General features: G+C 40.1%; 1 protein-coding gene across 3 annotated transcripts in view; it reads left to right on the plus strand.

Annotated features, from left to right (window-relative positions):
- The window catches only part of LOC124798409 (GATOR complex protein WDR59), a 283,785-nt gene that overhangs the window by 9,889 nt on the left and 245,919 nt on the right, over window positions 1-27,977 (plus strand). The window lies entirely within an intron of this gene.

A 27,977-nucleotide genomic window follows, 5' to 3' on the forward strand; every position in this document is an offset into this window, starting at 1 on the left:
ACCCACCCACCCACCCACCCACCCACACACACACACACACACACACACACACACACACACACACACATATTTGTCCATTGTGTTACATATAAAATCAGATCTTGCACTTACATGTAGATCTACTGTCTCATAGATTCAAGAGAGTTATGTATGTTAATTGACATACACATTGTCTATAGGTCAAGGATTGGCAGAAATATGTGATAGAAGCAACAGTTGTGCTGCATATATTATTAAAATTGTTGTATCATCATATAAGCTCAGAATGAAAAGAGATGAGGGGGTTGCTGTTATGTTCTTCAGTGCCAAGACTGGTTTGATGCATCTCTTCACGCTACTCTGTCATCTTGAAGCCTCTTCATAACTACTGCAACCCACATCTGTGTGAGCACCCCTTACTGTAGCAGTGCCTTTGACTCCCTCTACAATTCTGCCCCCCCCCCCCCCCTCCCCCTACAGTTGCCCCACACTGATTAACCCTGTGTTGCCTCCGACTTTCTCTGATCAACCCATACCTTCTTGTAATCAAGTTTTGCCATAAATCTCTTTCCTCCACTGTTTGATTAATTACTTCTTTATTAGTTTCCTGATCTACACATCTAATTTTCAGAATCCTTCTGTAGTAATCTGTTTCAAAAGCTTCTGTTCTCTTCTTGCCTGTGCTGTATATCTTTTTTCACTTCCTCACAAGGCTGCACTCCAAACAGATACTTCCAGAAGAGACTTCCTGGTATGTAAATTCTTGTCAAATGTTACATTATATCTCTTTTCAGAAAATAGAGTAAAAATGCTAGTTTTATACAAACCCGGCAAACCTAGCTGACAAACCCGGCATTGCCCAGGTATTAATTTTGAAAATTTTCTATTGGAAACAAAAACAAAAAATGAACTGTTTTTGTAACAAAGTATCAAAAAAATTTCATATCTAAATATTTGTGAAAATGCAGTTTGAAATTATGAAAGAGCCATGCAAACAAAAATACAGGGTGAGGCAGTGAAACGGCACGATTTCGATAGTGGTTGTCGGGCGCGGAGGGGGGTTGCGAGAGTGGGGAAGTGACCTTGGGCGTCTAGAGTGGTGGAAGTTTCAGTAGCCATGGAGCGCTGGTCGAGTGCGCAACGTGCATATGCCGTAAAGGCATATTACAAAAACGCGGATAGTGTGGTTGGTGCTCAACGCGCCTTTCGTCGTGAATTCAACCTGCCACCACGGGCTCCCGTGCCATCAAGGAAAGCCATTCTCCTTTGGGTTAAAACCTTTGAAGCTACTGCTAGCACAACAAAGAAAAGAGGCGGCAGCACAAAAACAATCCGGACACCCGAGAACATTAATCGTGTGCGCGAAGCGTTGGGACGAAGTCCGCGAAAATCCGCGAGACGGCACAGCGCAGAACTTGGTCTCAGCAATCGATCAATAAGACGGATTTTGAAGAGTGACCTTCACTATCATCCATACAAAATTCAGGTAGTGCAAGCCCTTAAACCTAATGACTACAATAACCGTATACGCTTTTGCCAGTCAATGCTTAACATTATTGAACGAAATGAAGAAAGAGTGCATAACTTATGGATGAGTGATGAAGCCCACTTTCATCTTAGTGGGTACGTAAAGAAGCAAAACTTCAGATATTGGTCCTCAGATAACCCGCACGAACTTCATGAAAAACCTCTCCATTCTGAAAAAGTAACAGTCTGGTGCGCAATGTCATCTCGTGGAATCGTGGGGCCCTATTTTTTTGAAGATGAAGATGGCAACACAGTGACGGTAAACTCTGGACGTTATGCTGACATGTTGACCATTTTTGGTCTGCCTGGAATTGATCGACATGATCCAGATGCTGAAACACTCTTCCAGCAAGATGGTGCAACAAGCCATACTGCTAATGTCTCAATGGAATTGCTCAGACTTGCATTTCCACGACGTCTAATCAGCAGGAATGGCGATTTCCCCTGGCCTGCCCGTTCACCAGATCTGACGGCACCAGACTTTTTTCTTTGGGGCTACCTCAAGTGCAAAGTCTTCCAGGAAAATCCACCAAGAACAAAAGAAGACCTGAAGGAGCGAATTCGACAGGAAATTAACAACATTCCAGCACAGATGCTACGAAACGTCATGGGACAATTTCATCTCAGGCTTAGACAATGTGTGCAAAACCAAGGACGACACCTCACTGACACCATATTTAAAAAATGATTGTTTTTAAGTTAAATCTTTAATTTCCACTCTTGTACTTGAGATCCATGTTCAACTATTATGATTTTACTTGTAAATAAATCTTTGGTAGTTTTACAAAATCGTGCCGTTTCACTGCCTCACCCTGTACATAATATACAAATGTATAAGTACAGTAACCATATTAAGTAACATGATCCTGGACAGTTTCTGTATGCTGGATGCAGCTGCTTCACATGTCTGCAATAGGATTAGTAAGCATCTTTATGGCAGTGCCTCTTCATTGCTGTGTAGATGGCTGCTGTTTTTGTCTACAGCCATTTGTACTTCACAGTTGAAACTGTGGAAAGTTCTGTCAGGTGTTTGTTATTTCTGTAAGTTGACTCTTCTGTAGGAATGTCTTAGTAGTAAAGAACAAATGTATTAAGACTTCATGCAAGAGGAAGCAATTTTTCATGTAGCGCAATATTTATGATGTCGCACCTCTTGCTCTGTGTGTTGTGCAATGGTGTATTTGTTTCGGTACATTCAGCAGTATATGTGGATACTGCCTGAAAAATATATTGCAGATAGAGTTAGTAACAAAGGAGTAAAGATGAAGTATGCTTTGGCAGCTTTTCATGCATCTTAGTGTTTATAACATCATATCTCATTTATCACAGTGTTAATGGTGTCATATCTCTGGATCTACATCTGCATCTACATCTATACTCTGCAAACCATTGTCAGATGCATGACAGAGGGCACGTCCCATTGCACCAGTTATAAGGGTTCCTTCCTTTTCCATTTGCATATAGAGTGCAGGAAGAATGATGTTTGAATTCCACTGTCTGTGCAGTAATTATTCTAATCCTATTCTCTCGACCCCTATGTAAGCAATATGTAGGGGATTGTAGTATATTCCTAGAGTCACCATTTAAACCTGGTTCTTGAAACTTTATTAATAGACTTTCTCGGGATAGTTTATGTCTATCTTCAAGAGTCTTCCAGTTCAGTTCCTTCAGTGTCTTTGTGACACTCTCCCAAGGATTAAACAAACCTGTGACCATTCGTGCTGCCCTTCTCTGTATATGTTCAATATCAGCTGGTAGTCCTATTTGGTGTGGGTCCTATACACTTGAGCAATAATCTAGGGTAAATCGCTTGAGTTATTCATAAACCATCTCCTGATTGCGGTTTCCCAGTGTTCTACCAATAAACTGAAGTCTACCATCTGCTTTACTCTTGACCGAGGCTATGTGATCATTCCACTTCATATCCCTACAGAGTGTTACACCCAGGTATTTGTGTAAGTTGGCCGATTCCAACAGTGACTCATTGACATTATAGTCATAGTATCCTTTGTTTTTCATTTTGTGGAGTGCACAGTTTTACATTTCTGAACATTTAAAGCAAGTTTCCAATCTTTGCACCACTTGGAAATCTTGTCAGTATCTGACAGAATTTTTATCTATCTCCTTTCAGACATTACTTCATAACAGATAACTGCATCATCTGCAAAAAGCCTGAGGTTACTATTAATATTGTGTGCAAGGTGATTGATATAAAACATGAACAGCAAAGGTTCCAAAATACTTCCCCGGCGTAGACCCAAAGTTACTTCTACATCTGGTGATGAAAATCTGTTAAAGATAACATGCTGTCCTTCCTACCAAAAAGTCCTCAGGCCAGTCACAAATTTCACTTGATATTCCTTATGATAGAACTTCTGACAGTATGTTTAGATGTGGTAGTGAGTCAATGTGTCATGCAGTGATATATTTTGTAGGTACGTTCAGAGGCATACGTGGATACTGTCTCCAAAATGTGTTGAGAATAGAGTTATAGAAAAGAAATAATAAATGTAGACATTATGCATAATGAGGCAATTTTTTGCGCATCATATTGTTTATGATGTCATATCCCCTGAACTATGTTAGGTAGGTGGTTCTTAATCCCATAACGATTGTTGCCTGACAGTTAAGCATACATGTACCACCGGTGGATGAAATCTCTCCACTTGTTTCAGAGATGATGTGACACACACACACACACACACACACACACACACACACATTCTGAGCAAGATTTATTTATTTATTTATACGTCTTTTAAGTTCCATAGGAACAAATCTCTGAGCAAGGTTAATTTATTTATTTACACGTCAAGTTCCATAGGACCAAATTGAGGAGCAAATCCCCAAGGTCACAGAACATGTCAGTAAATGAAATTACAACATAAAAGTGATAACAGATAAAAATAAATGTTTATGAACCAAAAACAAGTCAGTCCATAATTTTAAGTAAACGCAAGCAACAATACAACAAGAATCAGCTTAATGTTTAAAGGAGCTCCTCAACAGAATAGAAGGAGTGACCCATGAGGAAACTCTTCAGTTTTGATTTGAAAGTGCGTGCATTACTGCTAAGATTTTTGAATTCTTGTGGTAGCTTATTGAAAATGGATGCAGCAGGATACTGCACACCTTTCTGCACAACAGTTAGGAAGTCCGATCCAAATGCAGGTTTGATTTCTGCCCAGTATTAACTGAGTGAAATCTGCTTATTCTTGGGAATAAGCTAATATTGTTTACAAGAAATGACAGTAAGGAATATATATATTGAGAGGCCAATGTCAAAATACCCAGACTCGTGAACAGGGGTCGACAAGAGGTGCGTGAACTTTACAGCACTTAGTGCCCGAACCGTCCAGTTCTGAGCCAAAAATATCCTTTTAGAATTGGAAGAGTTACCCCAAAATATAATACCATATGATGTAAGCAAATGAAAATAAGCAAAGCAGACAAATTTTTGTGTCGAATGATCACTTGCTTCAGATACCGTGAGAATTGTAAAAATGGCAGCATTAAGTCTCTGAACCAGATCCTGAACGTGGGCTTTCTATGACAGTTTACTATCTATCTGAACACTCTCTGAAATTAAAACGTCAGGTTTTGTTGAATTGTGTGTTAGAAACTGTAAAAACTGAGTCTTACTGTGATTTAGCGTAAGTTTATTTTCTACAAGCCATGAACTTAGGTCGTGAACTGCACTATTTGAAACTGAGCCAATGTTGCACACAACATCCTTAACTACCAAGCTAGTGTCATCAGCAAACAGAAATATTTTAGAATTACCCTTAATGTTAGAGGGCATATCATTTATGTAAATAAGGAACAGGAGTGGCCCCAACACTGATCCCTGGGGCACCCCCCACTTGATCGTACCCCACTCAGACTGCAGATCACATCCATTATCAACATTGTGAATAATGACCTTTTGCTGTATGTTGCTTAAGTAAGAGGTGAACCAATTGTGAGCTACTCCCCGTATTCGATAATGGTCCAACTTCTGGAGCAATATTTTGTGATCAACACAATTAAATGCCTTAGCTAAATCAAAAAATCTGCGTAATGTTTGAAGCCTTTTGTTTAACCCATCCAGTACCTCACAGAGAAAAGACATTATAGCATTTTCAGTTGTTAAACGACTTCTAAAGCCGAACTGTACATTTGTTAGCAAATTGTGTGATATAAAATGATCAATTATCCTTACATGCATAGCCTTTTCAATAACTTTAGCAAACACTGATGGCATAGAAATATGCCTAAAATTATCTACATTATCCCTTTCTCCCTTTTTATTAAGTGGCTTTACTACTGAGTACTTTAAATCATTCAGGAAACTGACCATTCCTAAAGGAAAATTTACAAATATGGCTAAACACAGGGTTAACATATGCAGAACAGTACTTTAATATTCTGCTAGGAACTCCATCATAACCATGAGAGTCCTTAGTCTTCAGTGATTTAATTATTGACTCAATCTCACTCTTGTCTGTCTCACAGAAGAGTATTTCAGACATCAGTCTCGGAAAGGCATTTGCCAAGAAAGTTATATGATTCCCTTTAGAAACTAAATTTTTATTTAATTCATCAGCAATGCTCAGAAAATGGTTGTTAAATACTGTACATATATCTGATTTATCAGTAACAGAAATATTTTTACTGTGAACTGACTATATCGTCGACCTTGTGCTGCTGACCAGACACTTCCTTCACAGCTGATCATATGGTTTTAATTTTATCCTGTGAATTAGCTGCTGTATTTGCACACCACATACTCTTTGCTTTCCTAATAACATTTTTAAGCACCTTACAATACTGTTTGTAATGGGCTACTGTAGCTTGATTGTGACTACTTCTAACATTTTGATATAATTCCCACTTTGTTCTACATGATATCCTTATCCCACTAGTCAGCCACCTGGGCTGCCTATTACTGCTAATATTCTGTTTAGAACATTCTAATGGAAAGCAACTCTCAAAGAGCATGAGATGTGTTAAGGAAAGCCTTATATTTATCATCTATGTTATCGGCACTATGAACATCCTGCCGCTCTTGTTCCTTGACAAGGTTTAAAAAACTCTCTATTGCTGTTGGATTAACTTTCCTACATAGTTTGTAATTAAATGTGACATTTGTTTGAGTACTAAAGCCTTTTAGTGTTATAATTTGTGCATCATGTCTGAAAGGCCATTCACCCTTTTACTAACAGAATGCCCATCAAGTAATGGAGAATGAATAAAAACATTGTCAACAGCTGTACTACTGTTCCCCTGCACGCTAGTTGGAAGAAACACAGTCTGGATCAGATCATAAGAGTTTATGAGATCTACCGACATCCTTTTTCTTGCACAATCATATACAAAATTTATATTGAAGTCACCACATATAACTAACTTCTGATTCTTCCTATAAAGTGAATCAAGAACCCTCTCTAGCTTGAGCAGAAATGATATGAAGTCAGAGTTAGGGGACCTGTAAACAACAACAGTAAGAAGTTTAGTTTCACTAAATTCAATTGCGCCTGCACAACATTCAAATATCTGTTCAGTGTAGTACCGTGATATGTCTATGGACTCAAATGGAATACTGTTTTTTATGTACATAACCACTCCCCCACCCCACAAGGAACTCCTTGAAAAACAGACAGCTAATCTGTATCCAGGTAAAGAAAGCCTCTGAATTGTCAAATTATTTAAGTGGTGCTCTGCTATACCAATAATTTCAGGGTCAACAGCTATCAGCAGTTCATTAACTTTATCTCTAATACCTCCTATATTATGATGAAATATGCTAATTCCTTCTCTACTTGGAAACATTACATCCTGTGAAGGTAAGCCCTTAGTTAGAGGGACTTCCTTTAAGCAGGTTTACCTATCTGCTGACTTCAATCTAAAAAAGGTGCAGCTCTAACACCAACTACTACATGAATTTTTCCATGAGTGATCCCACCACCACCACCCACTACACTGACACTTATTAGCTTTGCCACCTAAGGTGGCACAGTGTTTAGCACACTGCACTCATATTTGGGAAGACGGCGGCTCAAACCCGCATCTGGCAATCCTGATTTATGCAGGTATGGTTCATTTGAAGGGACACGGCCAACTTCCTTCCCCATTCTTCCCTAATCTGATGGGACCCCACTGTTTGGCCCCCTCCCCCAACTCAACCAATTGCGCTTTCTCTCTCTCTCTCTCTCTCTCTCTCTCTCTCTCTCTCTCTCTCTCTCTCTCTCCCTCTCTCTCCCTCTCCCTCCCTCCCCCCCCCCCCCTCCCCCTCCCCCCCTCTCCCTCCCTCTCCCTCCCTCCCTCCCTTTGGAAACTCAAATCTCCAGAAAGATTGGATGCACCACATTACTCAAATTTTATGTAGCATGGCAAAGTACAATTTTAATGTATTGTGAAATCTTAACACTCTGTGTACCTTATTGTATTTACACCTTTATAACAATATCTAATTAATTTCATAGGTGTCACTTACTACACCCATTCTCCATTGTAGTGTTAACAGTAGGCAGGAACTGTTATAACGTCAAGTTTAACAAATATATTTCAGAACGACACAACACATATAAGTCACAGAGTAAGTTGACAAGCAAGACATGTGTATACGTTAGCATTTGAATGAGCACTGAGTCCCAGGCTAGCGGCCGAGCAGGCTGGCCGCTTAGGTGGCGCAGCTGCTGCTTGGCTGGCAGACGGCGCCACACGTAGAGGACGCGCATAATTGTGCAGCGGCGCTTTGAATGATCGGCGAGTCACAACACTTTTCCCCCCTTTGAAATTGTTGCACTAGCCTTGATGGAGGTGTCCTGGAGATGGCTAACGTCCATAGGCGTTGTTTGACTCGCCGTAAAGTCTCGAGGAGGTGGCTTCCCGTACGGACGGAAGTGTCCCCGATGATAACGGGTCGAGATGACAGGAGACGTAGGGGTCGAATCTGCTGGGGCCCCCTGCACCAATCTGCCCGTTGCGGCAAGTCCAGTTGGAATGACAGGAGACATGGGCGATTTGTCGGCGTCCGTTGGAGGAGGAGGCGAGTAGATTTGCTCTGACAGAGGATGGTCATCTGGTTCCTGCATGGGCACGTCTCCTGGTGGCGTCCGTTCTTGTGCTGGCATCGCGATGACGATGAGAGGGCTGTATTGTGAGTATTGAGAGATGCCAAGATCCCGAGCATCAGGTAGGGCCAAAAGTGGTGTAGCAGCATTCGGAACAGGCATTGCCGGCACACGAGGCCGAAGCTGGTCCGAATGACGCACTGCAACACCCGTGTCCGTCTGGATTTCATACAGGCGTCTACCACGGTGTCTTAAGATGCGGTCCGGGCTCCATTTTGGCTGCCTGCCATATCCCCGTACCCAGATGAGGTCGTCGGCGGTGAACCGGCCAAGGGAAGGCACCCGCGGCCGTGAGGTGGGAGGCCGCAGAAGATGAAGTAGCGTGCGGGGCTGTCGGCCATGTAAGAGCTCAGCTGGGCTGTGGTCGCCCATGGGGGTGAAACGGTGAGATCCCAGAAACTGGAGAAGCGCATCATCAGCAGCAGAAGAAGTCAGAAGTTTCCACATCTGAGCCTTAAATGTGCGGACCAGTTGTTCGGCCTCACCGTTGGATTGTGGATGGAACAGCGGAGCCGTGACATGCATAACGCCGTGACGAGCATAAAAATCCACAGATTTGGAAGAGGAAAATTGCGGACCATTATCAGTAACAAGAGTAGAGGGGAGGCCTTCCAAAGAAAAAATGCGGGCGAGAGCACTGGTGGTTGCCGCGGTGGTAGGCGACGTGCAACGGACAATGGAAGGAAAGTTAGAGTAGGCGTCAATTACGAGGAGCCAATAAGTACCTAAAAAGGGTCCCGCAAAGTCAGCATGAATGTGCTCCCAGGGCTTCTCAGGTGAAGGCCACGGTGACAAAGATGACTTCGGGGCAGCAGCCTGTGACGCAAAAGGGCCGCAGGCAGCAACCACGTGTGCTATTTCAGTCGATGCCAGGCCAGTACACATGACGGCGGGCCAGAGATTTTGTGCGAGACAGACCCCAGTGCCCTTAGTGAAGGAGGCGCAAGACCGAAGCATGCAAAGACGCAGGTACCACGACACGCGGTGAAGCATTGTCAGTGGAGAGGAGGATAACACCATCCCTAGCCATGAGGCGGTAGGGCAAAGCGTAGTAGTTCCGCAACGGATCAGAAGTCTTAGCGGACGGGCGATCTGGCCAACCCTTCTGAATACAACGTAAAACCCGGGAGAGGGTAGGGCCAGGACTCGGTGCAGCTGCCAGCCTGTCCCCAGTGATGGGGAACCCGTCCACAACCCGCTGCGCGGCAAAATCCAGATGGAAACACAAAAGTTCGTCCCTATCGAATGCCTGATCAGGACCCATGGGAAGGTGAGACAGAACATCAGCATTTGCATGTTGAGCTGTTGGCCGGAAATGAATCTTTTAATTGAAACGAGACAAGTAAAGAGCTCAAACACTGGAGGCAGTGTGCAGCCTTGTCGGGAAGTGATATTGATGGATGAAACAAGGAAACAAGTGGTTTGTGATCCGTAACAAGATGAAATTTTGAGCCATAGAGAAAAACACCAAACTTATGAAGAGCATAAATAATGGCCAAAGCTTCTTTTTCAATTTGAGAATACTTTTGTTCGGCATCCGTGAGCGTTTTGGAGGCATAAGCAATGAGTTGTTCCGAACCGTCAGAAAAACAGTGCGCAAGGACTGCACCGACCCCGTATTGGGAGGCGTCTGTGGCAAGAACAAGATGTTGGCCAGGTCAATAAGTAGCCAGGCACGGGGCCTGTTTCAGCATAGTCTTCAATTTCTGGAAAGCCGCATCGCATGACGCGGACAAGTGAAAAGGCACGTTTTTATGCAACAGGCGATGCAACGGCTGAACCACCAAAGCCGCAGACGGTAAAAACTTGTGATAGTATGCTATTTTCCCCAAGAAGGCCTGCAGTTCCTTAACAGATGTAGGGCGAGGAAGGGCATCGATCACAGCGACAGTTTGCTGAAGGAGACGAATACCATCCCGAGAGAGTTGAAACCCCAAGTACGTGATAGATGCCTGAAAAAATTGTGATTTCTGAAGTTTACACTTAAGACCGGCAGTCTGTAAGACATGAAAAAGTGTGCGGAGATTTTGAAGATAATCTTCAGTGGTGGAGCCAGTGACAACAATGTCGTCCATGTAATTGATACACCCAGGGACAGGGAGCAATAATTGTTCCAAGAATCGCTGAAAGAGAGCAGGGGCACTAGCAACCCGGAATGGCAAGCGTTGGTATTGATAGAGGCCGAAAGGCGTGTTAAGGACCAGAAACTGCCGGGAAGCAGCGTTGAGAGGAAGTTGATGATAAGCTTCTGACAGGTCAATTTTAGAAAAATACTGGCCTCCAGCAAGTTTAGTGAACAGTTCTTCAGGACAGGGCATAGGGTAAGTGACGATGAGGCATTGAGCATTTACAGTGGCTTTGAAATCGCCACAGAGACGAATATCACCATTGGGCTTAGCAACGACAATGACAGGAGAGGACCACTCACTGGAAGTGACAGGGCCGAGTCCGAAAAAACGTAGGCCGAGCAGTGGGTTTGAGCGTGATATGAGCTTCAAAGTTGTTTGCACGGCCTAACCCAGGAGAAAAAAAGGGACGAAAATGTCGTCGACAAGGAATCCAGTTGAGCATAAGGAATAGCATCACAGACAATATTGACAGAGTCATCTATGGAGAACCCAAAAACGCGAAAGGCATCGAAACCAAAAAGATTTTCTGCGTTGCTCTGGTTGACCACAAATATGGGAACTGTGCGAACGACGGATTTGTAAGATACCTCAGCATTAAAATGTCCCAATAGAGAGATCTTCTGTTTATTGTACGCCCGTAATTGCCGAGTGACAGGTGACAGGAGTGGAGAACCCAACTGAAGATATGTCTGAGAATTAATTATAGTGGCAGCAGAACCGGTATCCCCTTGCATGCGAACATCTCGACCAAGGATTTGGACAGTGAGGAATAACTTCCCTGAAAGGGAAGAAGTGCAATTGAGTTACAACACAGAATCAGAATCAGTGTCATGTTCATGAACATCATGTATGTGGTCGGATTTGCAAACGGAAGACACATGACCTTTCTTTTTGCAATTGTGACACACAGCCCAACATTGGGGACAGTCCTCGCGTGAGCGTTTTGTAAAACACCGCGGACATGAAGGAAGTTGCTGGGGGTTTTGCTGCAGTTTCTTAGCGGGTTGTTTACGGCTAGGCCGAGGCTGCGCGTGGGAGTGCACTGTGGCCACATCGGCCGGCGGGCACGCACCGCACGCGTCGTCAACAGCGCACAGAGGTTGTATTTCCCCGACATCACCCCACACCTCTATTTGTGCCCCAGCGGCGTGAGAAATTTCAAAAGACTGCGCAATGGAGAGAACTTCATCTAGAGTCGGATTCGCCAACTGAAGGATCCGTTGCCGAACTTCTTTGTCGGGCGCCAACCGGATAATAGCATCCCGTACCATGGAATCGGCATAGGATTCTTGTGAACGTCAGTAACAAATTGACACTTTCGACTGAGGCCGCGAAGTTCAGCAGCCCAAGCGCGATAGGATTGATGTGGCTGTTTTTGACAACGATAAAAGGTAACACGAGAGGCTACCACATGCGCTTGCTTTTGAAAATAGACAGACAGAAGTGAGCACATTTCAGCAAAGGACAAAGAGAGCAGGATCCTTCAAAGGAGCCAATTCCGACAACAACCGACATATTTGAGGTGAAATCCAGGAAAGGAACAGAGACTCTGCACGCTTCACATGATTGAACATCATCACTTGCCGCCATCTTGGCATAAGGGAAACCAGCCCGCATTCACCGAGGTAGATGGAAAATTGTTCGTCCGTGACATGAAATGCCAAGAAGTGCTGTCGAAGACGTTTTTCATAATCAGACCAGTCTTCCGCCGTCTCGTCATAAGGAGGAAAAGGAGGTACAGCCAACGACGAGAAACGCCCTGCATTTGATGCTGCAATGAAATCGCGAATTGCTGCTGTTAGAAGCGTTTGCTGTTCAAGGAGATTTTGCAATAGTTGCTAGACAGTAACCATGGAACCCTGTGGGTCAACGGTGAAAAGAAAAAAATCACTACCTCGTCGCCAATTGTTATAACGTCAAGTTTAACAAATATATTTCAGAACGACACAACACACATAAGTCACAGAGTAAGTTGACAAGCAAGACATGTGTACATATTAGCATTTGAATGAGCACTGAGTCCCAGTCTAGTGGCCGATACTCGGCTGGCCACTTAGGTGGCGCAGCTGCTGCATGGCTGGCAGACAGCGCCACACGTAGAGGACACGCGTAATTGCGCGGCGGCGCGTTGAGTGATCGGCGAGTCACAACAGGAACATTGTGATAAGTTATTTGTAGATGGTATTAGTGAAATTTTTTGTGTCAAAAGACTAAAATGGGTGATAATTTTCTGAATAACTTGCATGCGCCTTGTCATTGTATGATTAATAAAGAAAAAATATAGCAGTTTAATAATTGCTAGCATTACTGCTATAGCACACAAACTTCCAATCACATTTACTGTTTCAGTATTCCAAGACTTGTTTGTTTTGTGTCCCAGAACTTGGATTTTGATGTATGTAGCTTCATTTTAATTGTGAACAGTTTCATAAAATGAGACTTCTTGTAGTAATTTGAGGAAATAAAAGAAACATGCAGACATGTTTTAAAACATTTGTAGTTGATAATTTAGCACCTGATACACTGATAAGTTTTCTGTAATGATAGTAATATGTGCTGTTGAACAAAGAAATTAGAAGAAGAAGAAGAAGAAGATTTCGAGAAAGCAAATGCAAGTAAGTTGTCTGGGTATACACAACATGGAAATAAAGAGAACATAAGAAACAGGTATTGCCAAATTGAAGCCTGGATAACAGAATTGGTAAGAGCATTGCCCATGAAATGCACTGGTCCAGATTTCAGTGTGGCTCAGAGTTTTAATACATGAAGAAGTTTCAATGAAGCAATGCTGAAGAAAGATTTTAAAAAGTTAGAAATGCAGTATGAGGAAAGGTATAAAAAAAATAAGTTTTGAACAAAAACTTGTAGGTATTTTACAGTCCTTAGCTGTAGCTCTTTTTTTTTTAATTTATAGAGGTCTTCGAAAAATCCAGCATTGCCACAGGTCTTGGAAATCAAGGTATTTCAAATGTATCATGGAATTCAGGAAAATTTGAAAAAACACAGGAAAAATCTCATTTTTTTGCCTCAGTAGATGAAATGGTTTGTTTACTGAGATGTCATGCATCGCCACTGGCTGGGAACAGCTGAGTACGTGCACCACTTCCCTACTCCCTCATTTCTACTGATTCTCCCCTTCCTACCACTCCCTTCAGCTTGCAGTCACTGCTGCCGCGACTTCTTGCCATTAGCCTAGCAGCTGCTAATGAGAGGCAGGGAGGCATATGGGGTGGTTTGTATGGATCTGATTCTCTGGGACTGTAGATGCATTGGTTGGAGATGATGGTGATGTATGTAAGGGTTCTGTCTGAGTGATTTTGTGAATGTGTGTGTGCGCGCTCATTTTCTGACAAAGGCTGTGGCCGAAATTTTAGTTGTGAGAACGTGATTGTCTTTTCTGCATACCCCTCTGTGGCTCAGCGATCATCTTGCTACCTGTTCTCATTATTATTTATTCTGAGAGTATTCACAAGAGTTATCTGTTGCATGGATTGATCATTATGGTCTCATTTCATCGACGTGATGTTTGTGACACCACACGAACGGATTTCCGCAATGGACCAAAACCGCAGGCCATTTCTCTGGGTGTATCTAACAGATCGGGCCTGTCAATCTGAAGGCCACTGTTTCCCATAAACATGCAGGCCCTGCCCTTCAGATCTAGTCTCACCGATCAGCACGCAGGCTGGATCTGTTTGTGTGTGGCGTAATGCGGCAGATTTTCGTGATTTATCCATGGATCCAGGATTGTGGTGCTCCTAAGCAGGCCAGAGGCAGGCGATGGATTTCAGGAATTGCGACTATCTCAATGCAAGTTCATTGTACAGTGTGGCGTTTTATGGACATTTGATTTATTCTATTACATTTTGACACTTTTATTAGAAATTGAGGACGATAAGAAGAAGAAAATTGTGGCAGTCACTGGTGGTTTGTACGCTATGTACTCATATATTTCTTGAAAGAAAAATCTCACAGTACCTGTAAAATAATAGACATAACACAATGGATAGTAACTGAAAATAACGAACATAGTAGTACCACCTGTAGTGTTGGTTTACACAACTCTTCCCTGCCTTATACACTTTTTTCAAGAGACCTACTTTTTTCTGAGGTTATTTCTGAGATCATTTCTGAGATCAGTGTAGGTATTTTCAAATGTGTCTTGCGACTCCAGCGAAACACATATTTTTGTCACCAAATATGTTTCGCTTTTATTGAAATAAAATAACAGCAGTGGACTTAATGGAATACCATTTGGTTTGCTTTCTCCATCTAAAAACAGTTCGTTACAAAAGACGTTGATATTAGTACTTCAGATTTTTGCTCACATCAGAAAATGCCATCTGTGTGCAAATTTTTTTTTTAAATATATTTCCTCATTTGGCACTATTGTTTCTTGTACCATAGCTTCAAAGATGGATTTAAAATACCTTCAGTTATTATGAAGCAGCTATGGACTATATTATCAAACAAATGAATTTTTCCTGAAACTTTATCTCAAATTTTGTAGGTTGGTTTCTATAACAGCACTGTGATCCACAGATGGAGTACTGTCCAGAAATTTTTCAACCATCTCTTTGTACTTCCTATTTTTTACATTCTTCGTGTAATGTTCATGTGTCAGTTTTCACAAACCAGATACACATTGTCTCCTTACTAACATCCTAATGCACTTGCAGTTGTGACAGAATCCTGAAACAGTTGTTTATTAAATGAGGAAATATGTTCAATTTAGGTCAAAAGTTAATGAAAAATCACATTTTCGGAATAAAATCAAACATTTAATTTCTTAACTTATCTTATTGCTAAGCAACACTAATTCTCGTTTCAGCAGCCTTCGAAGACTAAAAAAAATTACATCATTCTGTTACATAAGTCTGCAGTTACTCATATAACACGGTAGATAAGAAAATATTGTGCTATCACTTGCCAGAATCTCATTTTGAGAACTTGGACCATTTCTAAGGCATGAGGGTTCTGTGAATACTTTATTCAGTCTCAAGGTTGAGCCTCCACAAACACACAGGCAGGAGAGGCAGGTATCAAAGAATCCACCAGAAATTTCCTTGGCTTGTCAGGAAAATCTGTTTTTGTGTGGCATCTCACCTTTGAAGGTGCACCAGCTTTTAATTGTTGCATGAGTGATTTCAGTAAACAAATTTTCATCCATAGTTATGTGGCAGTGTTCTAATTGTATATCATGGAGAAACCAAGCAAGGTGAAATTCTATGCTGAATGGCTCAATGACTGAAATTTTGAGGGTATCAAGGCCCACAATACATCAGAATTGCATATTGCACAGTAAGCAGCAAGTCTTTTGCTCTCAGCAGCATAGGGAATATGGCCGTAATCAGCCATGTGGAAGGAGCTAAGCATTCCAAGGCATTTGCGGCAGTCAGGAATACTGTGGACATTTGTCTTTTTCATCAGTCCTCAGTAAATGAAGTGTTACAACTGTTACCTGATGCATAGGCTCTTACACATCATCTCACTGACCTTAATGGGATTTTATTTTCAATGAGTGCATTATTTTTTCACTCTGCTGTTTTGGTTCTGCATTAGGCCATTAACAGGGTATTCCAACAATGCTTTGAAACGTAAGCAAGGAGAACCAAAATGTCAGGCGAGCTGGAAAACCTTGCCAACAGAGTGGTGCTGAAAGGTGACCGATAGACTTTGGCATTTTGAACATACCGTCGCACAGCTTTATGTAACATATCCTTTTCTAATAACAACTTTTTATGCTCATTATGAAAACTTGCCACCAGTTTTTCATGGAAGAGGGAGAAACGGGAAGGTACACCTCACCCCATGCTTTCCTGATGTTCCTGTTCTTATTGCTTTGTCTTTAGACGAAGGGGTTGATTTTGTTAATCCCTTGTTCACCACACCTGCATTCTGAAACTAGACATATCCATATATTGACAACCACTATTTTCCCCCTGATAGTGCAGACCTACCAACTGTCCTGATTTAGGCGGGAGCCTCCTGATTTTCAGCTTTTTCTCCTGCATCCTGATAATTTCATTATTTCTCCCAATTCTTAGCTAATGATCATCAAACCTAAGACAATTGTTTTGAAAACCCATCATTTTGGTTTTGGGTTGATTTTGGAGAGTCTTTTTACTGTTAGTCCTTTTAATCACTGTACTTCTCAGAGTTTGTAGAAATCACGAAGTCTCATGTGACATGCCATAGATTGTACTTTTTCCTCTTTCCTGCACACTTTGTAGAATGTATACTCATACTGTCCAGTTTTGTGCTCTGTTTGGGCTTGCTTTTGTCTTTTTTCACTGTGCCAGTGCTGCCAAGTTAGTGGTTTTCTCACTAAATGTGGTGGTTTTGAGTACCCGTCTAGTGGCTAGTGGAAATTATGGTAGATTTTAATCATATTATGGTGGTTCTGTGCTAAAATTACTTTTAAAAATCACTTGATCCACTAAAAATACAGAAAATAGCACTGTTTTATTTATTAAGGTCAATTAGCTCTTCCCATTTCGAATCCCAAAGAAAGCAAGTGTTGACAGGTGTGAAAATTACCAAACTATCAGTTTATCATGGCTGCAAAATACTAACACGAATTCTTTCCAGATGGATGGAAAAACTTGTAGGAAGCCGACCTTGGGGAAGATCAGTTTGGATTCTGCAGAAATGTTGGAACACGTGAGGCAATACTGATGCTATGACTTATCTTAGAAGATAGATTAAGGAAAGACAAACCTACATTTCTAGCATTTGTAGACTTGGAGAAAGCTTTTGACAATGTTCACTGGAATACTCTCTTTCAAATTCTGAAGGTGGCAGGTGTGAAATACAGGGAGCGAAAAGCTATTTGCAATTTGTGCAGAAACCAGATGGAAGTTATATGAGTCGAGGGGCATGAAAGGGAAGCTGATTGGGAAGGGAGTGAGACAGGGTTGTAGCTTATCCATGATGTTATTCAATCTGTATATTGAGCAAGCAGTAAAGGAAACAAAGGATGCCAAGTAGTTAAGACAAGAAGAGAATTGAAGCTTTCAAAATGTGGTGCTATAGAAGAATGCTGAAAATTAGATTGGTAGATCACTTTACTAATGAGGAGGTACTGAATAGAATTGAGGAGAAGAGGAATTTGTGGCACAACTTGACTAGAAGAAGGGATCGGTTGGTAGGACATGTTCTGAGGCATCGAGGTATCATCAGTTCAGTATTTGGAGGGAAGTGCGGAGGGTAAAAATTGTAGAGGGAGACCAAGGCATGAATACACTAAACAGATTCAGAAGGATGTAGGGTGCGGTAGTTACTCGCAGATGGAGAAGCTTGCACAGGGTATAGAAGCTTGGAGAGCTGCATCAAATAATACTTCCCTTATCATTGAGAAATCCTTTTTCCCAGAATTTGACAAGTTCTATTACAGAGAGATGAGCCGTAAGGCAAGTGGTTGGGAGCAGGGGTTGTGTAGGGATGGATGAGAATATTGTGTAGGTTCAGTGGGCGGCAGAATACCACTATGGGAAGGATAGTGGGTAGGACATTTCTCATTTCAGAACAAGACAAGAGGAGTCAAAACCCTGGTGGAGAATATAATTCAATTGCTCCAGTCCTAGTGGTACTGAGTCTTGAGGGGAATGCTCCTCTATGGCCAGACAGTGATAGGAATTATGGCTTGTGAAGGCCTCAGTGAGATCCTCGGCACATTTTTAAAGGACTGCTCATCACTACAGATGCGACGGCCATGGGTGGCTAGGATTTGTGGAAGGGACTTCTTGGTATGGATTGGGTGGCAGCTGTCAAAGTGGAGGTATTGCTGGTGGTTGGTAGATTTGATATGGGTGGAGATAGTGATGTGGAATCTTTGAGGTGGAGGTCAACATTGAGGAAGGTGGCTTCTTGTGTTGAGTATGACCAGGTGAAGAAAATGGGGGAGAAGGTGTTGAGGTTCTGGAGGAATGTGGATAGTGTGGCCTCACCCTCAATCCAGATCATGAAGATGTCTTCAGTGAACCTGGACCAGGTGAAGGGTTTGGGATTCTGGTTGTTCAGGAAGGATTCCTCTAGATGGCCCATGAATAGGTTGGCATAGGATGGTGCCATGCGGATGCCCTTAGCCGTACTCCAGATCTGTTTATAGGTAGCACCTGCAAAGGGAAGTAATTGTGGATGAGGGTACAGTAGGTCCTGGTGACTGGGAAAGAGGTTGTTGGTATGGAATCCATCAGGCATTGGGAAGGGTAGTGTCCAATAGCAGTAAGGCCATGGGCATTAGTGAAGCTACAACAACAACAGCAGCAGCTCTTGAATTTATATCGCCTAAACATTTGTAGTACAAGATTTCTTTTATTACTCATGTGGATTACCTCCCACTTTTCTTTATTTAGGGCCAATTGCTGCTTTTCACACCATAAAAATGTGATGTTTCAAACCACCGGGAAAATGTTCAGTTTCTCACTAATTAAAAAAATTGGAATTCAGTGTTACAATTATTTACATCATTTACAATTTGCCAATTAATTGCACTGACCATATGAGTGACCTGTTCAGAAAAAATATTACTAAATAGCAATATAGGAAAAAAATACAGCTCTTCAAGGACAATAATTGTCACAATTGTGGGAGAAATGGTCAAAAAACTTCCCAACCTAGTACCACAGTTGAACTGTGCTACAGATAACAGGTACAGAATTGACGTTTTGGGTAGTTCCAGTGTTTTTATTTGTATTTTTATTGCTATTATATAGCTTTTGCCATAAAAGAAAAGACTCATATCAATTGTCTTGGGACTACATTGAAAAAGAGCCACGATTTTTGATCTTTTGTACCTCCTGATTTTTTTAAACTTCATCTCCCGAGGTTTGGATTTTAAAGGTTGACAGGTATGCAGTTTCACAAGGGTCATGGCATCGTCGTATTTGAATATTTGATTGTTTTCAGGGTGCTGATACTTTCAGATCATGCTCCCTGTTTCTGGTGAGATAAGTGGGCATAATGAAGATGCTCCCTTGATGTTTGATAGGACTGGTGAATTGGGAAGCCCACAGTTGATGGTCAATTTGTCAACCTCCCAGCTATTGCAGCCTGGTGTCACCTCCACCACTGCCACTAACACTGGGTCAACTAACAGTCGTAGTCTCATCTCCACCACTGCCACTAATGCTGCATTGGCTAACAGTCATATTTCGAAGTACCTGATTCAGGATGATGTCACGAGGGCAGAAATATTATGAACTTTGCGGGCTGTCGAAAATCATATGTCCTTTTCCACCACAGGAAAGCAGACTGCTTTGTTTCCAGTCATGTTCCCTAACAATAATGTAGCTAGTAAGATGCAGTTTGGGCGGACCAAGACATCATATAGTATTGTTCGTGGGTTAGTTCTACACTTTTGAAAAAATATTTTTGAAGATCTTGAAGGGGGCATTTCTTTTACAATCTTATTTGATGTCGAGCCTTAACAAGGTGGCTGAGCTGCAGCAAATGGGTATTGCTCTCAGATATTGGCACAAGTTGACAAACAAGTTGAAATGTATTATTTTTTCATCTGCATTTTCAAGCCTTACCGCTGCTGTCGATATGATGTATGCTTTAAGATAGAAACTTCTGATCTGAATCTTACCAACATGCTTCAGGTATCAGTGGGTGGGCCTAAAGTTCATTGGATATTCTTGAAGGATTTGTGTCTCGATCTGAAGAGTACAGTGAGACAGTGCATAAACTTTTATTGATAGGGGATCTTGTGGCCTTCATCTAAGTTTCAAGAAAGCAACCTTAACGGCTAACTGCGGCATTGCACCTTTTCTGAGATGAGTTTATAATATGTTGAAGAATTTACCTGAATGGCGAACTGATTACAAAAGATTTAATAAACTTAAAAATCTGCACTTCCCTAAAAAAAATTTCTGTATGCGCTGTCTGGAAAACGAGCACGCAGCTGACCAGGTGTAAAAATTGTCTCCTTTCTAAAGAATTATGGGGACAAAGTAAAGGAGCACAAGATTAAAATAGATAGTTACAGCTGGTGAATGATGTTGAAGTACCTTGAAGATCCTCTGCTGCTGGCTAAACTATCCTTCTTAAGCTTTGTTTCAGGGCAGGTCATGCTCTTTTTGAGGGAATTACAGTGTGTGACCCCCATGGTACCATTCCTGGGCAATGCTTTGTCATTTCTTCTTGTTGATGTGATGTCCGTAGTTGTTAAGACTGAAGTATTATCTGCCATGAAATCAGTTTTTGTGATATTAAACTTGATAATAAAACTGGTCCGATTCGTGCAGTAGACATGAACTTAGGTCATGCTGTTCAGTCTGTGTTCAGAAAAGTAAAAGTGTCTGTCAAAGACACTTTCAGTACTGAGTGCAGCAACTTTCTGGTTGAAATGTGCGTAACCTCCTCCTAGAGTCACCTTTGAAGTACAGAATTTGTAGATACATAAGCTGTTGTGATCCAGTTGTCATAAATAACAGTCCAAAAACTAGCAAGGCTAGAATCTTGAATGTCGTGCAGAATTGGATAAGTGCTAATGACTGTGATAAAGTTGATAAAGAATTTGCACAATTCCTTGGTAAGGAGGTATTTTTGGGACTCTGTGTGCAAACTACAAGAGGACTGAGATGAGAATTGATCACTTTTGGAGAGACTCATTGGATAGTGATACCACCTGTCAGCATTTGTATAGCTTTCTTCGAAAGGTTCTCATTATGAGCCGTGATCAAGCCATTGTAGAGCAAGATTTTTCCATTAATAAAGAGTGTATGATAGTCAACCAAGAAACAGTTATTGGTAGCTATATGTCAAGTATATGATTGCCTGAAATTGGTTGATGGTGTCTTCAAGATTGACTTTAACAAGAGAATGATTCAGGACTATTGCAATGCCTGAGATCGGTATGATGAAGCTTTAAGGCAGAACCAACATGAAGAAGATGGAGAAGCCGAGAGAGCTAGATGGAAGCAAGTTAAAGAACTGGTGGCCAAAAAGTCTTGGATACTGGCCGGAAGAGCCACTGTACTTAGTGAAATTGATGAAGAAATTGCTTCTCTCACAAAGGAGTTTTGACTGGTTTTCATTGATTGACTTGAATTGTTTATTTTGAGAATATACAAAGTGTTATTATTTCACAGAGAAAAGTCATTAAATGTACGCCAGTGCTGTTCCTAATTTTTAAACTTTAATGTTACGTTAAACAACATAACTCTTTCATGTTTGTCTGGTCTGATACATTATCTTACCTGGAGAGTTCATAAATCCTATATGGTAGCATGAAGGTGTTACCAAAGTGTGAAACCTAATGAAAAAGGTGACTGAAAAGACCTCTGTCTACATTTTGATGTTCAGTATGCCAGGCTTGGCAGGATATGAATACATGTTTTATACACTCTAGTTTGTGACCCATTTTTCCAAATGTCCCTGTAATATTTAATGCCAGAATCTTGACAGTAGCAGACAGCCCATAACAATCCATGCTTATTTAGGGTAATAATGGCCAGGCAGCTATGTGCCAGATGTAGACTGCACACACAAAAAAGAAAATTCATAAAGACTAGCTACAAACGGTTTGTGTCGTAACCCAACAACACTTCTAATCTTTAAGGAGGGTGGAAAGAAAGATGTATTGAAAGAAAGATGTATTCTCAAGAATAGTTTTTGATGTCATCTCTGCTGCAGTAGGTGTCCTCAGCTCATCATTTGAAAAAATGACTTACAGGGTTTGCGACAAAACTTACAAATGAGATAATAGTAAATCAATAATATTAATGCTCAGGTGAATTGCCATTTCAAACAATGTGTACAAGGCTGTGTACTATAGTTATATGATTTGAATTGTCGTTAATAATTCTTATTTCCTTCCATAACAACTTTTCAGATTGTGTGTGATATTGGACAGATAAACATTCAGTATTTGCTGAAAATTAACTTCAAGTACAAATTTTAAATTTCCTTTGAGTGCACCTAATAAAATAAATGATAACCACCGCATAGAAAAAAATGAAGTAATATACTGTTATTATTTTTATCTGTATGTCTTGTTATATTACTTTAGCATTTTTATATACTTGTTCCACTTGCTTAGTCCTCCATTCCCAGTGGTAATTATTGGGACTGCTGGTAATTATTGGTGTTGCAGCTATGTAGAAATACCTCTATCATTTAAGACTGAAATACCAAAATCTTGTGACTGTTCATTTTATGCACACAGCGTGTTTACTCACAGCTTAAAATTTGTTTGAATTTTACATGAAAGGACTGAAAGTGTCACTTAATTTGCTAAAAATTACTGATGTTTCACATACTGTAACACCTAATGAAAAAGCAAAACTTCTGTTTAGTTTTCATTTAATCATGAGATTGGCAGCACTTTAAAGTAGTTTCAACAAACTTCAAATTTGTTATTGATTTTAATCTGATGAACAGTTTTCTGTTCATATTAAAGTCTTGCATTGTCAGTCAAACAATTTGTATGGTGATTTGATGCCATTTCATTAATATAAACACCCTAAAATCAAAACATTCAACATGATGATGTCTGAGATTTTGGAGTGATAAATTGTAATTAAATATTGGGTTCTGCAGTAAAAGTTTCTTTTAAATTATGATTTTATGACATGCCACTGTCATAGCTATTAGTTGAAAAACAATTTTAGCCAAGTAAAGTTTTCTGTACACACTTTAATCCTTTGCTTTGATAAATTTGTGTTTTGAAGGATAAATCACAGACATACAAATGTGTGCTAGTACTTGTTCTACATTTGAAGAGGACTGATATTTTTGTAGCATTTTTACAAGAGTGTTTTACAATGTGTGTTCACCATCTGTATATTTAAAAATTGAATAAAGCAACTAAAAAATAAGCTGACAGCAATGAAAGAAAAGTCCTTGAATAAAATGTTCTTCTCTCATTTTTTTCTGATTTAGCATCAACAATTATGGGATTGCCGTTAATTCAATGTTAGAGTTAACTCATTAATAAAAACAGAAATTCTTCATCTAAAAATTACTTTCATTTATACAACTTAACCTATTTACTTATCCTTCAGCTCATAAATCCTGTAAACAAAACATCTTGCTGCTCATTCAAAACTAAAGAGTTAATAACCTGTTAAGAAATACAGAAGCATTTACCTTTTTTTTAGGATCTCAAAATTTGACAGGGAAAATGCTAAAACTTGTCTGAAAATCAGGGAATTTCACATGGGGAAACTTATGACAGCCCTGAAATCGCTTTTAAGTAAAATGCAATATTTTGGGATCAGTAAAGTTTGTGTCATCAAGGAATTACTTCTGTTTTATTTAGTGCTTTACTGGTAACTTTCCCTTCAACAGGTCTGCATTGGCTTCAGTTACTATTACAGCACTAAAATTCCACAAACACAACCACATTTATTATTTTCATAAATGTGTTGAAAAATTTATCGTCATATATTGATGTAGATACTGATTTCATAACACTAACCCCTATGGGTTAGTGTTATCATTATTGAAGACCTCAGCTGTGAAAAGTGGTAAGGGACTGTCAGTGAGGAACAGAGTTATTGCATGTGAAACATGGCATCTGATATGCTTTATTCGTATTAGTTGATAATTTCACAATAAATAATTGAGAGCTGTATCTCTAATTTCATATAATTTCACATCACTGATGGCAACTTTGTGGTATATGCTAAAACATGTCTGCCAGTAGTAGTGACATGTACAGTGTTTGTGTCAGAAAAATGTTTTTAGGGGCAATTTGTAAAAATCCAAGGATGATGTGAGTAACTACGACTTGGATAAAGATCCTGAATATGTTTCTGAACACAAATATGCTACAAAAGTTGTTGCTTCTTGGGTAAATGTGATCAATTATTTAAGCAAGTAAACTATGTTGTGTCCCTGGCCATTGCGGTGGTCTAGCGGTTCTGGCGCTGCAGTCCGGAACCGCGGGACTGCTACGGTCGCAGGTTCGAATCCTGCCTCGGGTATGGGTGTGTGTGATGTCCTTAGGTTAGTTAGGTTTAAGCAGTTCTAAGTTCTAGGGGACTTATGACCTAAGATGTTGAGTCCCATAGTGCTCAGAGCCATTTGAACCATTTTGAACCCTGGCCATTGTTTACATGAATGTATATGGCAGTGTGATGTTAAGGGCCACCTGTAACCTTATTTACATGCTGTAGTAAGGTGACAATGAAATTAATTTTATGTTGTGATGAGTCATAGATTAATTTTTGAGGTTTCTGTACTGTATTATTGCAAAAATTGATAATGGAAATGATAGTAATAAAAACTGAAACAATTTGGATCTTATAAATTTGTATTTTTTGAGCTGTTTCACAGTAATGTTTTGTTAAGGTAAACAGTGGTAAGTGCACTCAGTTAAGTACCTGTTGACACATTTTCAAAAATAAAATTTTGGACAGAAGTTATGATATTTTAAAAATATGTTATTACTCTATAAATATTTGAAAACAATAACTTATTTGAGCAAAACAAAAAAACAAATAAATAAAATAAAATCACAATGGATGTACTTGAAAATCACTGAAACATTACTAGACAATTTCTCAAAACAACCAACTTGTCCTTCATCATTGGTTACAGCCAAGGTCTTCTGTTGTCTCACTATGAATTATAATTTTGCTATTAGCTGTTGACTGGAAACAAAATTAATACTGAAAAATGCTGTATCATTTATAACTTGGATAGATGGCCAGAAAGTACATATATTTATTTCACTGCCACTCTGTGCTAGCGCTGCTTCTAAGGTATGGAGTACACTGTTTTCAAGATTTGGGAAACTTTATTTTAACTTTGTGGCCGGATGCACTTCCGGTGCTACAGTCAGCATAAAGGAGGGAAGTCGTGTGCACCATCTGTCTGTGACTCGGGTTGTGTGTGGTGTTATATTTTTAACTGTTTGTGTATTGTATTTTCTGAGGTGAAAGTTAAGCAATAGCTCAGCATTTGTCTTAAAAATGTGAAAAACTGCTTAATAACCCCATTCAAGTTGACTAGTGTACCACACCAACAGTCATTAACCAGATAGTGGATTCAATTCTTGTCTAGCTCGCATTCCTGACACACAAGCTAGTGCACTGCACATTAAGATGCATTAACAGTCCATTGATTCAGACTCTAAATTTTACCAAAGCAATTGAACTCTTTTAACCTTTCAAAGGTAAGATTTCAAAGTTGACCCTGTTAAAACCGTAACAAATCATTAAGTATCACTGATAGGCCTGGCTGTGTAGTGCTAAAGTGCATGCCTGGAATCTGAGAGGTTGTGGGATTGAATCCCGGATGGACAACAGAAATTTTCATTGTGACTTTAATCCAGGCTTGACCTCTCAGTCATGTGAAGAGTTGTCAGTAATGACACATTTTGAATTCCACATTGAACTGTAGTTGCCCTTTCCCCTATTGGATTACTGGTTAAGTTAGAGACACACAATTCATCAAAATGACAGCCACTTGGAAGACTTGCACCTGACCATTGAACCACATGAGTTATTATTATTATGCAAAGATCATAATTTTATTACATTAAACAAGTAGTAACTAGCAGTCAGGTCACATGGTGCATGATGGATACACTTCCAAAGTACAACACAGTTGAGTATTGGCTATGGGAAAGAAGCCTCTCCTTATTGGTATGTGTGTTGAGAAAATTTAAGCATATGAATTTTGAAAGAAGAGAGCAAGGTCATCCTATTGTCTACCCTTTTTACTATGCTGCAAGGACACTGTAAAAACTCTGAATTTGCTGAGGAAGCAGTTTTTTGACAGCAGTAGATGAATCACCATTACTTCAGGTGCATATCCACCAGATTCATTGTGTCCTTGTCACTGTGAATTGCACCATAACATCATGGTGCAGTAGCTGTTTTTCCAATAAGAGTAAAAGGTACAGCTGTTCCAGCAGTTGTCAGGAAAATATTCAAAGTTTCCTTTTTTCAAAGCAGCCAGTGTGGGGAGTTTGCCTCTCATAGTGTCTCCCACATCAGGAGTCGAAATATTTGGTGGAAAATTGTACCTGCGACTACAGGCTAAGACTTAATAATTGTGTCACTGTGGTTATGTGAGGCTATGCAACCCAGCTGTCATCAGGGAAATGTGACATAAAGAATTATGCCAAAGCAACCACTAACATATAAACAACTATAGCTATAAAAAGATTTAGATTTTACTCAAGTGACAAAAAAAAAAAAAAAAAAGGGGGCTACTAACGTAGGTGCAGAATCAATACTGTTAGTTGCAATCCAAATGTAAAGGAAGCAATAAATACTACTCTAACATGTGGTAAGCAATTAAAGAATTGCTGCTAATAACTAGTATTGTTAACAAAGAAACACTTTTATATTAAACATCCGTGTCACATTTTGAACGTATGTAACCTCGTCCACAGCCATCTGCTTTGCATTTTGTGTTGTTATAAATACAGTTATATTGCTTGCTGTTAGGAATGTGACACTGAATCTTGCACTACAAACAATTAAAATTACTTGCAAGTTTTCACTAACTTGTTTATATGAAAATAGCCTGCAATAAGCAGCTTTTAGAGTCACCATATTCAGTGATGTTCTTGGACTGCAGGTGGTCATCATTCACTTTGATATTTCATGTGGGTACAGGTACTTGCCAAACATGTTTGTCATCATCAGGTATTCAGTATGCCAGGAATACTTCAAGATTAACAATTTGTAAGTAATCTTATTTGTTCATAAATAAGGTTCAGTGCCATGTTGTGAATAACAATTAACGTATAACCATCTTTGTACCAAAATAAAACAACCTGAAGATGTGCTAACCACTGTATCTACCAGAGTATAGAATGAAAGTGTTCAAAGGGTTTTGTGGATGTTTAGTAAAAATGTGACAAGCAGAGATGCTGTTTAAAATTAGGTTATATCATAATGAGTCACATATTTCATCAAACAGCATTAAATGGATGAACTAAAGTGGCTGTCAGTAGATTTTTCTGAATAGTTGACAGCATTGCATCTCTTTGAGATGATGTCAGTAGAGCTTGACAAAATTGCTCATATCATGCTATCATTTTCTGAGTATTTTATTATAGTAACTCCAGTCTCAAAGATGCTCCATGCTCAGTCTTCATAAGTCATCAAAGAGAATGATTGTGCTGTATGGAAAATACTGGAGGAAGAGCAGTGTATCACTAGATGGGGAAATCTTTGGACGTTCTTGAATCTGTACTTTGCAGTTTCATACTCAGATGAAGGGTTGCCAAGAACTCTCACATGCATACTGTGGATTTATT

This window comes from Schistocerca piceifrons, chromosome 5 (genome assembly GCF_021461385.2).
Source record: "Schistocerca piceifrons isolate TAMUIC-IGC-003096 chromosome 5, iqSchPice1.1, whole genome shotgun sequence".
Classification (NCBI taxonomy): domain Eukaryota; kingdom Metazoa; phylum Arthropoda; class Insecta; order Orthoptera; family Acrididae; genus Schistocerca; species Schistocerca piceifrons.